Source organism: Microcaecilia unicolor, chromosome 12 (assembly GCF_901765095.1).
Source record: "Microcaecilia unicolor chromosome 12, aMicUni1.1, whole genome shotgun sequence".
In the NCBI taxonomy this organism is placed as follows: domain Eukaryota; kingdom Metazoa; phylum Chordata; class Amphibia; order Gymnophiona; family Siphonopidae; genus Microcaecilia; species Microcaecilia unicolor.
This window is the reverse complement of record NC_044042.1, coordinates 156679-168842: the sequence shown is the minus strand read 5'-3', so window position 1 is coordinate 168842 and position 12164 is coordinate 156679. Positions and strand designations below refer to the sequence as shown.

The following is a 12164-nucleotide window of genomic DNA, read 5'->3' as shown; positions in this document are numbered from 1 at the left end:
AAGAAGCCTTCACTCGATCCTACTTGTCCCTCTAATTACCGACCCATCTCCCTCCTTCCTTTTCTCTCCAAATTACACCGCCGCTGCCTTGATTTTCTCTCCTCACATGCTATTCTTGACCCACTACAATCTGGTTTTCGCCCTCTCCACTCAACCGAAACTGCGCTTACTAAAGTCTCCAATGACCTATTACTGGCTAAATCCAGAGGTCAATATTCCATCCTCATTCTTCTTGATCTTTCCGCTGCTTTTGACACTGTCGATCACAGCATACTTCTCGATACCCTGTCCTCACTTGGATTCCAGGACTCTGTCCTTTCCTGGTTCTCTTCCTACCTCTCCCTCCGCACCTTTAGTGTTCACTCTGGTGGACCCTCTTCTACTTCTATCCCTCTGCCTGTCGGCGTACCTCAGGGTTCTGTTCTTGGTCCCCTCCTCTTTTCTATCTACACTTCTGCCCTTGGTTCATTAATCTCATCCCATGGCTTTTCCTACCATCTCTATGCTGATGACTCCCAAATCTACCTTTCTACCCCTGATATCTCACTTTGCATCCAAACCAAAGTTTCAGCGTGCTTGTCTGACATTGCTGTCTGGATGTCTCAACGCCACCTGAAATTAAATATGACCAAAACCGAGCTTCTCATTTTCCCCCCCAAACCCATCTCCCCGCTCCCCCCCGTTTTCTATTTCTGTTGATGGCTCTCTCATTCTCCCTGTCTCCTCAGCTCGAAACCTTGGGGTCATCTTTGACTCTTCTCTCTCCTTCTCTGCTCATATCAGCAGATTGCCAAGACCTGTCGTTTCTTCCTTTACAACATCCTTAAAATCCGCCCCTTTCTTTCCGAGCACTCTACCAAAACCCTCATCCACACCCTTGTCACCTCTCGTTTAGACTACTGCAATCTGCTTCTTGCTGGCCTCCCACTTAGTCACCTCTCCCCTCTCCAGTCGGTTCAAAACTCTGCTGCCCTTCTTGTCTTCCACCAGGGTCGCTTTATTCATACTACCCCTCTCCTCAAGACCCTTCACTGGCTCCCTATCCGTTTTCGCATCCTGTTCAAACTTCTTCTACTAACCTATAAATGTACTCACTCTGCTGCTCCCCAGTATCTCTCCACACTCGTCCTTCCCTACACCCCTTCCCGTGCACTCCGCTCCATGGATAAATCCTTCTTATCTGTTCCCTTCTCCACTACTGCCAACTCCAGACTTCGCACCTTCTGTCTCGCTGCACCCTACGCCTGGAATAAACTTCCTGAGCCCCTACGTCTTGCCCCATCCTTGGCCACCTTTAAATCTAGACTGAAAGCCCACCTCTTTAACATTGCTTTTGACTCGTAACCACTCGCCTCCACCTACCCTCCTCTCTTCCTTCCCGTTCACATTAATTGATTTGATTTGCTTATTTTATTTATTTTTTGTCTATTAGATTGTAAGCTCTTTGAGCAAGGACTGTCTTTCTTCTATGTTTGTGCAGCGCTGCGTACGCCTTGTAGCGCTATAGAAATGCTAAATAGTAGTAGTAGTAAAGTAAAGACTTCCCTTGGTTAAATCTATGTTAACTCTGTCTCATTAAACCATGTTTGTCTGTGTTCAGTAATTTTATTCTTTATAATAGTTTCTACTATTTTATTAAGCACTGATGTCAGGCTTACAAGTCTGTAACTTCCCAGATCATCTCTGGAACCTTCTTTAAAAAATCAATGTTACATTGGCCACCCTATGATCTTTAGGTTCTAGGGACAATTTTAATGATAAGTTACAGGTCACTAACAGTAGATCAGCAATTTCATGTTTGAGTTCTTTCCGTACCCTTTGGTGTATACCATCTGGTCCAGGTGGTTTACTATTCTTTAACTTGTGGATTTGGCACAGTATGTCTTCAAGGTTTACCGAGATCTCTTTCAGTTTCTCCACATCATCACCCTTGAAAACCATTTCTGGCACAGGTAGATATTTTACTAGTACTTCAAATTTGATCATGTTATGATCACTGTTTCCCAGTGAATGCAACAGCATTACTTTTTGTACTAAGTCTTGCATTCCACCAAGGCAGTGGTTCCCAAATCTAGTCCTGGAGCCAACCCAGCCAGTCAGGGTTTCAGGATAGCTGAAATGAATATTCATGAGAGATTTGCATGCACTGGAGGCACTTCTGGGCATGCTCGGAGTGTGGGAGGAGCATAGCCGAATCTCTTGCTTACCTATCGGGTGTCCATGCTGGCTTATGCCACAATGAGATCAAGCCTCTGAGGACGCCGTCTGGCGAAACGCGTTGGGCATAAGATCTAGAGAGCTACTGCATAAGCAGGTGGAGATAAGTATGTTCCTTTCCCGAGAGGGCAAGTATGCAGTGCTCACGGAGTAAGCTGAGACGCAATTGAAGAGTTTGTTTGTTAGTGCTTTTTGGCATTGTTTGATGATGTCTGCAGTTACCCAGACATCAACGAGGGAAGACGCTGTGGAGGATAAGTTTGAATCTACAGGACATCTAAACCTTTTTCTGGTGGAGAGACATTTACAACAGACTGTTTTTTCAGTGATTGGAGAGACGTTTATTACAGACTGTGTTTTCAGTGACCTTTCAGGTCTGCATGAACTCTTAAAAAGGTGTTAAAGTGGACTGCCTTGAGGCAGAGCTTAGATATGTAAGCTTCTAAGCATTAATTAGTAAATGCAGAGTTTGGCAGAGGCTAGTTTGTATTTGTATTAGTTTAGGTCATTAGGCATGTAAATGTGATATTCAGCTAACACGGTTGTATACTGGCACAGAGTGAAGTATGATAGGAGTGAGTGAATGATTGCACGGTAACTAGGGCTATGTACTTTGATTTAGAGATAAGTAAATATGAATAAATTATTTTTGATTTTAATTTGAAAGTATTTGGTGAATTTTAGAACTGTTATCATTAGTTAGAGGATTATTAATTGATTGATTATAACAGGACATCAAGTGACACTCCAGATTGTGGATGAATATTCATTGTGGATATTCTTAAAACCTGAGTGGCTGGGGTGCTTCCAGGACCAGGTTTGGGAACCACTGCACTAAGGACTAGAAATTTCTCCCCCTCTTGTCGGTCCCTGGACCAGCTGCTATTGAGATAGACATGGGGAAGCCACTGCTTGTCCTGGGATTGTTAGCGTGGAATGCTGCTACTACTTGTGACCTGGATTGGCCACTGTTGGAAGCAGGATACTGGGCTAGATGGGCCATTGGTATGGCTATTCCTACATTCTTAAGAAGCAGTCAATTACATGTAGAAATTTTACTCTCCCTAGCACTATAACATTTATCCAATTAATATTGGGGTAATTGAAATTGTGCATTTTTATACTGTTGCCAAATTTCTTAGCTTTTCTAATTTGTTAACATTTCTTCATCTGTCTGTTTGTTCGGGCCTGGCAGATAGTAGTATAGCCCCACCAATATACTCTTTCCCATCACACATGGAATTTCTACCCTTAAGGATTCTACATAGCTGTCTGTTTCATGCAGAATTTTTATTTTGTTTGACACAATTCCCTCTTTAACATACAGTGCAAACTCCCAATTTGATCCACCCTTGCGATATAATTTATATCCTGGTAACAGTGTCTCATTGATTGTCCTCCTTCCACCGGGTCTCTGAGATGCTTATTATATCTATCTTTTCATTTAATGCTGTATACTCTAACTCTCCCAGCTTACATTTTAGGCTTCTAGCATTTTGCATACAGACACTTCAAATTGTGTTCTTTCCTTGCATGTACAAGCTGCTTAGAAGTTGACAGGGATAATTTGCAACCTTTACTCTGCTCTTGCTTTGAACACTCCTGGTTTTCTTTCACCTTGGTTGAAACCTCTTGTTAAGACTCCCTAAATGTCCTGTTTTAATAGTATCTTTCAAGGATATCTCACTCTGAATCATGCGCTCTTCTTCCCCCCCCCCCCCCCCCAACAAAAAAAGTCTATTTTAAAAGATGCTTGCTCTGTCTCCTTTTTAAATGTTAGTGCCTGCAGCCTGGTTCCATCCTGGTTAAGGTAGTTCATCCTTTTGGAATAAGCTTCCACTTTCCCAGAATGTTGCCCAGTTCCTAACAAGTCCTAAATCCCATATTCCTGCACCACTGTTTCAACTACGCATTCCTGCCTGCTTTATGGGTCCTGTGCGTGGAATGGGGGCATTTCTGAAAATATCTTGGAGGTTCTAGATTTCAGCTTTCTACTTAAGAGCCTAAATTTGACTTTGAGACCTCCCACATTTTGTACCCACATGTATCAAGATAAGCCAGCTGTTCCCCAGCACTGATTAAAATCTTATCTTGGTGATGCGTGAGGTCCACCTTCTTCGTACCAAGCAGGCAAGTGGCCAAGTGATTCTCATTTCCACCAGCCACCCAGCTTTTATATGCCTAATGATCAAATCACCAGCCACAATATCTGTCCTAACCTTTCCCTCCTAGGCAGAAGCCCTTGGAGATACTTCTTTGGTGTGAGAGGATATTGCAGATCCTGGCTACAGCATTACTTTCTCCATCACCAAGGTGATTATGCTCTCCTTTTAGATGACCTCTCTTCCAGCATAGCACAGGGGCTGCCAAACTGGAGGAGGGACTTTCCTACTATGGCCCTGCAGGTCTTCTCTATTTACTTCTGTCTGCCTTAGCTCCTCCAAATCTGCTACTTTGGTCTAGGAGCTCTTTGCCCTGAGTGCACACATATAACCTGTGACACTCAATGTAAAAGACCAGATAGCACCCCTCTTGCTGCTGGATTTCTGTGAGCATCTTAGTATTGGTGAGTTTAATTTATTAAATCTTGATAAGGTACTAGGGATTTTAGATTAATATAAAGAGCCTTAAGATTATATTTTTATTATTTTATTTATTTGTAACATTTATATCCCGCACTTTCCCACTCGTTGGCAGGTTCAATGCGGCTTACATAATATATCAGGTAACAAAGTGATACAGAAAGGGTACAGTTATAACATTGTAAGAGATGAGTTGGTCATTTATGAGTGGATATGTAAGATAGGCAAGGAAAGGAGGGTGGAAGATGTAGGGTAATAGGAGGAGGATGAGAATTGGGAGTTAATGTGTAGTTAAGGGAACAAATGTAAGGGAGGGGTAGGAAGAAGGAAGTAATAGATTGTGTGGGAGGTGTAAGAAGAAGGGTATGTTGAAGGATTACGATAGGGGAGGATAGACCAGTTCTGTAGTCTTATGTTGGACTTGTGGTTTTATTCAGTTTATTTGGGTAGGCTTGCTTGAAGAGGTAAGTTTTCAATAGCTTCCGGAAAGGTAAAAGGTCAGTGATTATTCAAATGTATCTTGGTAAAGTATTCCAGAGTTGACTGCCTATTACAGAGAAGTTGGATGCATAATATGTCTTGTATTTAAGTCCTTTGCAATTAGGAAGATGCAAGTTGAGATATGTTCGAGAAGATCTTAAACCGTTTCTAGCTGGAAAGTCAATCAGATTATACATGTAATCAGGGGCATCACCGTAGATAATCTTGTGAATTAGCGTATGGACTTTGAAGTATATTCGTTCAGTAATAGGAAGCCAATGGAGCTTTTCACGGAGAGGAGTAGCGCTCTCAAATCGTGATTTACCAAAAATAAGTCTGGCAGCTGTGTTTTGGGCGGTCTGAAATTTTTTCAGGATATGGGCCTTGGATCCAATGAAAATGCTGTTACAGTAGTCAACATGGGTAAGTACAGTGGTTTGAACCAAGTTACGGAAAGGGAAGGTAAGATTTCACTCGTTTCAACATCCACATCATGTTGAACATTTCTTGTTGTGGCATTTGCATGATTTTCCAGAGTTAGATGGTTATTTATTTATTAGGATTTATTTACTGCCTTCTTGAAGGAATTCACTCGAGGCGGTGTACAGTAAGAATAGGCCAAACATGAGCAACAGGCAATTACAGCAGTAAAAATATTCAAGTAACAATACAAAGTATGGTATACTGCTTACAATGTCAACACAATACGTAATAGAGCATTATAATTGATAGTGAAGGGTAAAGCAAAGATGTAACTTATAGATAGTAGGAAGAGTTAGAAAGTAAGGTGACTGATTTAAAGAAAGTTGCACATGAGAATGGAGATATGGTTAAATATTATTATATGCTATATTATAGTTTATCGTAACTTGCTAGACCACTCTAGCTGGCAGCAGTGTATAGGCTATATTGTATGATTTATTTAGTGTTTGCTTCTTAGCAAGAATAAAATTGTTAAAGTCAATCACAGATGAAAATACTCTGACCAAACCCCCATTTTGTTCTCTTGATTGGAATAATTGACTATAAATTAAGACTATAAATCAAGAGGTGTGTCAGGGTTTGGTAGGTGTTGGTGAGGGTAGGTGGGAAAGAAAACTAAACTGGGCCCTGCATGCCTTCTAGAGGCTTTCTGTTAATGCTATAAGCTGTATACAACAAAATATCACTCTGTTCGTGTATCTCTTATCTCAGACAATATTTAGTACACTCAGATTAGTCCAAGTCTGTAATCATTAATGGAGGAGAAAGACCTCAAATGTCTCAGCTTGGCAGCAAGTTAGATATTTATTTATTTATTTGTAGCATTTGTATCCCACGTTTTCCCAACAATTTGCAGGCTCAATGTGGCTTACATTTTGCCGTAATGGCGGTTGCCATTTCCGGGTTACAGAATTACAAATGGTAATGTGTTAAGTTGCATACATACATGGTAACATACATGTAACATAACATACGTGAACAGATCATGGTATAGATATATATCATGTGCATATATATGTTAAGGAAGAATAAATTATGGTAATACATGAAAGTTCCTGAGTACGAAATTGGGTTGTATCATTCTTAGGTCATCGACTGTGGAGAGACCATATGGAGATATCTTCGTGCCAGCTCATGTTGGACTCCAATCTTCTCATCAGTCTAAAAAACTTCCAAATAATTTATTTTATACATAAATATTGTTCACGCTAGCTTGTCCAAGTGTCTGCTCAAATTGTGATTCAATTGTTCATAAAATTGTTACATAGTAGATGACGGCAGAAAAAGACCTGCACGTTCCATCCAGTCTGCCCAAGAAATGTGCCACTTTTTTGTGTATACCTTACCTTGATTTGTACCTGTCATTTTCAGGGTACAGAGTGTACAAGTCTGCCCAGCACTATCCCCGCCTCCCACCATCTGCTCTGGCACAGACCGTATAAATCTGCCCAGCACTATCCCCGCCTCCCAACCACCAGCCCCACCTCCCACTACCGGCTCTGTTATCCAATCTCGGCTAAGCTCCTGAGGATCCATTTCTTCTGAACAGGATTCCTTTATGTTTATCCCACGCATGTTTGAATTCCGTTACCGTTTTCATCTCCACCACCTCCCGCGGGAGGGAATTCCAAGCATCCACCACTCTCTCCATGAAAAAATACTTCATGACATTTTTCTTGAGTCTGCCCCCCTTCAATCTCATTTCATGCCCTCTCGTTCTACCGCCTTCGTATCTCCGGAAAAGGTTCGTTTGTGGATTAATACCTTTCAAATATTTGAATGTCTGTATCATATCACCCCTGTTTCTCCTTTCCTCCATGGTATACATGTTCAGGTCATCAAGTCTCTCCTCATACGTCTTGTAACGCAAATCCCATACCATTCTTGTAGCTTTTCTTTGCACCGTTTCGATTCTTTTTCATCCTTAGCAAGATATGGCCTCCAAAACTGAGCACAGTACTCCAGATGGGGCCTCACCAACGACTTATACAGGGGCATCAACACTCCCTTTCTTCTGCTGGTCACATCTCTCTGTATACAGCCCAACAACCTTCTAGATACAGCCACCGCCTTGTCACACTGTTTCGTCGCCTTCAAATCCTCAGATACTATCACCGCAAGATCCCTCTCCCCGTCCGTACCTATCAGATTCTCGCCGCCTAACACATACATCTCCCGTGGATTTCTATTCCCTAAGTGCATCACTTTGCATTTCTTGGCATGGAATTTTAATTTATTACACTCTGTTCTGGGTAGTTAAATTTCGTCCAGTTTCCACCACTTTATTTCTAAGGACTGTATTGGGAAACCTTATGTGTTATTATGTAAACCCCTATTAGTCCCTCCTGTGCTCTTGTGTACAACTACTTATTTTTAATTTTTATATGCTGTGCTCAGTGGAGAGGTATTGTCCACAGGACTCTATGCAGTATTAACTGCTTAAATCCCTTTAAATCAACATCATTGCACACCTCCTTCCTTCCTATCTTTGTTCATTATTGTTAGTATTCAATTCAATGTTTCTACTTAGCTTTAATTTCCGGAGGCTGTGCTGTCCAACTAAGTTGTTGTTATCGACCTGTGGGAATCCCCATCCGAAGTGAAATTAAAATCCAGTCACTATTCCATTGTTCCCTTGATATGGGGAAGCGTTGTCGCTAGAGTTAGTATTCTTTCTTCCCTGGTTCCCATTAAATTTTAATTGCCAAAACTTAGACCATTCTTCTAGCTTCTTCAGATCCTTTTTCATGTTTTCCACTCCCTCCAGGGTGTCCACTCTGTTACAGATCTTAGTATCATCCGCAAATAGGCAAACTTTACCTTCTAACCCTTCGGCAAGGTCACTCACAAATATATTGAACAGAATCGGCCCCAGCACCGATCCTTGAGGCACTCCACTACTCACCTTTCCCTCCTCTGAGCGAACTCCATTCTCTACCACCCTCTGGCGTCTGTCCGTCAACCAGTTCCTAATCCAGTTCACCACTTCGGGTCCTATCTTCAGCCCATCTAGTTTATTTAAAAGCCTTCTGTGGGGAACCGTGTCAAAAGCTTTGCTGAAATCTAAGTAGATTACGTCCATAGCTCGTCCCTGATTCAATTATCCTGTCACCCAATCAAAGAACTGAATGAGATTCGTTTGGCACGATTTCCCTTTGGTAAAACCATGTTGTCTCGGATCTTGCAACTTATTGGCTTCCAGGAAATTCACTATCCTTTCCTTCAGCATCGCTTCCATTAGTTTTCCAATAACCGAAGTGAGGCTTACCGGCCTGTAGTTTCCAGCTTCTTCCCTATCACCACTTTTATAAAGAGGGACCACCTTCGCCATTCTCCAGTCCCTCGGAACCTCTCCCGTCTCCAAGGATTTATTAAACAAATCTTTAAGAGAACCCGCCAGAACCTCTCTGAGCTCCCTCAATATCCTGGGGTGGATCCCGTCCGGTCCCATGGCTTTGTCCACCTTTAGCTTTACAAGTTGTTCATACACACTCTCTTCTGTAAATGATGCTGTATCCGCTCCATTTTCATTTGTTCTTTTGCCAGTCCATCGTGGTCCTGCTTTTTAGCAAATTTGCTTTTTTTTCATCACTATCTACATAGCGGTTTGCAGTATCTTTTAGTCTCACAATTCTCTTTTTAGTCATTCTCCATTCACTAATATACCTGAAGAAATTTTTGTCACCCTTCCTTACATTTCTAGCCATTTGTTCTTCCGCTTGCACTTTCGCCAGACGTATCTCTCTCTTGGCTTCTTTCAGTTTCATCCGGTATTCCTCCCCGTGTTCCTGTTCTTGAGTTTTTGTGTATTTCTGGAATGCCAACTCTTTTGCCTTTATTTTCTCAGCCACTTGTTTCTCAGCCAATTGTTCATAAATTATTACTTTTCCTGTTGTTCATATCCTATATAATAAAAGCACCTCCAACATTCTGAAGCTGACTCTGTAAAAGTGAAGCCTTGAAGCATTCATGCTCTCTGTATCCATCTCCTGAACTGACGTCACGTACTTCCAGGTACGTCACACGCAGCACTGACCCAACCGCATGGTAGCAGCGCAAGGCTCCGCCCTCGCTGCCCCCCTCCCGAGGTCGCCGCAGCTACTGCTCCTCCTCCATCCCCCCCCCCCCCCCGAGGTCATTGCCGCTCCCCCTCAATCTGCCACCTGGCTGGGCCCCCCTGCATTGAAATCGTAGTCTCACCTCCGTGAAAGCAGCGCTGCAGGCAGCAGAACGGCTCTCTTCGGCCCTCCTTGCGTCCCGCCCTTATGGAAGTTGCGTCAGACGAGGTCGGGACACAGGAAGGGAAGGAGGCCCGAAGGGAGGCGTTATGCTGCCTGCACCGCTGCTTTCACGGAGGTGAGACTGCGATTTCAATGCAGAGGGCAGACGGTTAACAACGGAGGGCCGGGAGGGGGAGGGGGTCCACACTCTGAGGAAAACCTTGCTAGCGCCCGTTTCATTTGTGTCAGAAACGGGCCTTTTTTACTAGTAGTAATAATAATGAAATCAAGCCAGGATATTTGAGGTCTTTTTCCTCCATTAATGATTACGGACTGAGAGTAATTTGAGTATACTGAATATTGTCTGGGATAAGAGCTATGCGAACAGAGTAATATTTTCAGCTCACAAGTTTGTTGTATACTGATTTTATTTGCTGAAATTGTATCTAGAGATTGGTTTGAACAAATGCTATTCAACCTCTGGCAGAAAGTTCAAGGTTTAAACTGTGGGAAAAAGGTGTTTACACTATTTAACCTAGTTAATAACTGTTTAATTCCCACTGTGGCTCCTTGTAACCTTGGTACAAAAACTTAGATTGTGAGCCTACTAGGGACTGAGAAAGTACCTATATATAATAAATGTAAATTGCTTTGGTTGTACCATAGGCAAGGCAGTAAAGCAAGCCCATGACCCTTTACCTCAGGGGTTCCCAAACATCTCTTAGGGGAACCTTAGCCAGTAAGGTTTTCAGAATATCCACAGTAATATGCTTGGGATTGATTTGTATACACTGCCTTCTTGGTGTGTAAATCAATCTCCTGAATAGTCATTGTGAAAACCTGACTGGCTGGGGTTCCTCCAACAGATATTTGGGAATATGATTGAGGTCTATAAAATCCTGAGTGGGGAATAGGCTTAGGAGTAACCTAAGGAAGTATTATTTCACAGAAAGGGTGGTGGAGGCGTGGAATGGCCTCCCGGTGGAGGTGGTGGAGTCGATGACTGTTCCAAAATTTAAAAAGGCATGGGATAAGCATGTGGGATCGCTTAGGAACAGGTAGAATTGGGGGTTACAGAGGATGGGCAGACTGGATGGGCCATATGGCCTTTAACTGCTGTCATGTTTCTATGTGTAGAATGGGTAAAAGCGAATCGATTTTTCACTTTTTCAAAAAGTACAAAGACCAGGGGACACTCAATAAAATTACATGGAAATACTTTTAAAACAGGAAGAATATTTTTTTCATTCAAAGAATAGTTAAGCTCTGGAACTTGCTGCCGGAGGATGTGGTAACAGTGGTTAGCATATCTGGGTTTAAAAAGGGTCTGGACAAGTTCCTGGAGGAAAAGTCCATAGTCTGTTATTGAGATGGATATGGGGGAAGTCACTGCTTGCCCCGGGAATGGTTGCATGGAATGTTGCTACTAATTGGGTTTCTGTCAGGAACTTGTGACCTGGATTGGCCACTATTGGAAACGGGATACTGGGCTAGATGGACCATTTGTCTGACCCAGTATGGCTATTCTTATGTTCTTGTGTAATCACTGTTTTACTCCTTTACTACCTGTAAGGATCACAGTATGAAGTTCAGTGTGGGTAAATTCAGAAAAAATGTCAATTTTTTTTTTCTTTTCAGAAAAGGTGGTGGATTCTTGCAGTTCCTTTCTGGAGGAAGTGGTAGAGACAAAACTGTAATCGAATTCAAAGAAGCAAGAGGATGGGAATGAAGCACAGGATAGCAGTTACATGCTGAAATAGCTGGGTAACAGTGGGGATAACCTGAATGGAGCAGTAGCTACAATTTTCAAAGGCAGTACTTTTCAAAGATTTGTTGAGAGACATTGGGAAGGACCAGGGGAGGGGGGAGTGAGTATTGGGCTCCATAGTGGAACTTGTTGGCATCTACCCAAAGAGGACAAATTACTGCTGGGCAGGCTCTGCCTACAGGTATTTGATAAGCAAACCTTTAGTTATGCCCCCCTCCTCTGAGTTGCAGTTGAAGGCCCTAATCCCCCCACCCCCCAGTAGTCTGGCATCGCCTTTTCCCTTGCCTACCCCCTCCTATACTCACAGTATCATGTTTCCTTCGCCGCCTTATTAGGCTGCAGCCCATATTCAGTTTAAGATCTGTGCTTAACTTTTAAGGCACTCCATTTGGGAACCCCATCCTGTCTTTCCAA

At 42.6% G+C, this 12164-nt stretch overlaps 1 protein-coding gene across 1 annotated transcript in view; it reads left to right on the top strand.

Moving 5' to 3' along the window:
* RBM15 (RNA binding motif protein 15) overlaps nt 1–11909 on the top strand; it is a 61832-nt gene extending 49923 nt beyond the window's left edge. The window contains exon 4 of the transcript XR_003943963.1: nt 11621–11909. The gene's annotated coding sequence lies outside the window, so the exon portion shown is untranslated. The remainder of the gene's footprint in view (nt 1–11620) is intronic.
* The last annotated feature ends 255 nt before the right edge of the window (nt 11910–12164 follow it).